At 45.7% G+C, this 1,548-nt stretch overlaps 1 pseudogene; it reads left to right on the forward strand.

Moving 5' to 3' along the window:
* Positions 1-303: 303 nt before the first annotated feature.
* Positions 304-1,233, forward strand: LOC149195900 (transcription factor MYBC1 pseudogene; annotated as a pseudogene).
* Positions 1,234-1,548: the final 315 nt, after the last annotated feature.

Consider the following 1,548-nt stretch of genomic DNA (forward strand, 5'->3'; position numbering starts at 1 on the left):
CATAATTAATCGATGTATAGAACACTAGTGAGTTATATATATAGATATAGATTGACAGCATTGAGGATTTATTGGGGATAAAAATGTTGTCAAGAATGAATGTGAATGGTGGCATGTGGGGTCTAGAAGATGCCACAGACCTCCACTGCAACAACAATGAGAATTTGAAATTGCCAATGTTCAAGGCAATGTTGGACACGGAAGAATGGTTTACTTCTCACAACAATATTAACAATAACGATATAACTACTGCCAGTATGAATAAATGCTAATAGCCATCCTGAGGGCCCATGTTTCAATATAGATATGAAGGAGGAGGATTGGTTGGCGAAATGGGAAGAGGAGCTACCATCGCCGGAGGAGCTGATGCTGTTGACGCAGAATCTGATCACCTTGATCTCATTACAGCCTTCAAAATTCACACATCCTCTGCCTCTGCCTCTGCTCCAATGGAATCCGGGTCCGTCTTTCCGGGATCCGGTCAGTAGTAGCAACGTCTAAGGGGCAAGCCCCCAAAGAGGATCGAATTGGAGGAGGAGGAGTCATCGGTGGGAGGTGTGACAGAGAACGTGGGAGAGGAGCCAGCTCGGACGCTGAAACAGCCCCGACTGGTCTGGACCCCTCAACTCCACAAGCGATTCGTGGATGCTGTCGCCCACCTGGGCATCAAGAATGCCGTCCCCAATACCATAATGCAGCTGATGAATGTGGAGGGCCTCACCAGCGAGAACGTAGCCAGTCACTTTCATAAATACAGGCTTTACTTGAAGCAAATGCAGGGCTCGTCGTCAGAGGGTCCCTCTGCATGTGACCAGCTCTTCGCCTCCACTCCCATTCCACCCAGTCATTTCCTACATAGGAACGACATGGTGGTGCCCCTCGTTCCCATGGGTATCGGTGTTCCAGGATTGAGCCACAGTCATATGGTGTACGGGCCACCGCATTACGGGAGTTTTGATCCTAGGTTTCTTACTTCTCTCTCCAGGCAGCAGCAACAGCAGCAGTCGCCCCCTCCTCTGAGACTAGCACCTTCTGCTGCAACTCCTCGAGGCGAGTATGTCATGGTAGAAGACTTATCCTCCACAGCCACGCCCCCTCGCCAGGTTCTTACCCTGTTCCCCACTGGTGACAATTAATTATTTTATTGCTTTTCCCTTTTAGCGGATCCTTACCTTAATTCCCCCTTCAACGCGAGAATTTCATATGGACTTGATGAAATCTCTGTTTGAGGAATTCGGCCAATGTTATTCCATTAGCTACTTACTTCTGATAAGTCTAGCCTAGGCACATATCTGGTATGCAATACAGGATCATCCCAGGGAATACATTATTATATTTTCTCATCAAATAATGTTTGTAGTGTGGCAAACATGGCTAGAACTAGGGCAGGGGTTGGTGTAGAAATTTTGAATAATTTAACACATATTCAACAGAGATTATCCTAATCATGTACTATAGCATAATACATACACAATACATAAGTTCCTCTACGTTGATCATAAATATAGCAACATCAATAACAATAAAACATCAAGAGCATTCACACAA

Source organism: Pinus tabuliformis, chromosome 2_2 (assembly GCF_031772625.1).
Source record: "Pinus tabuliformis cultivar Carrire ecotype Pingquan chromosome 2_2, CPIR1, whole genome shotgun sequence".
Lineage (NCBI taxonomy): Eukaryota > Viridiplantae > Streptophyta > Pinopsida > Pinales > Pinaceae > Pinus > Pinus tabuliformis.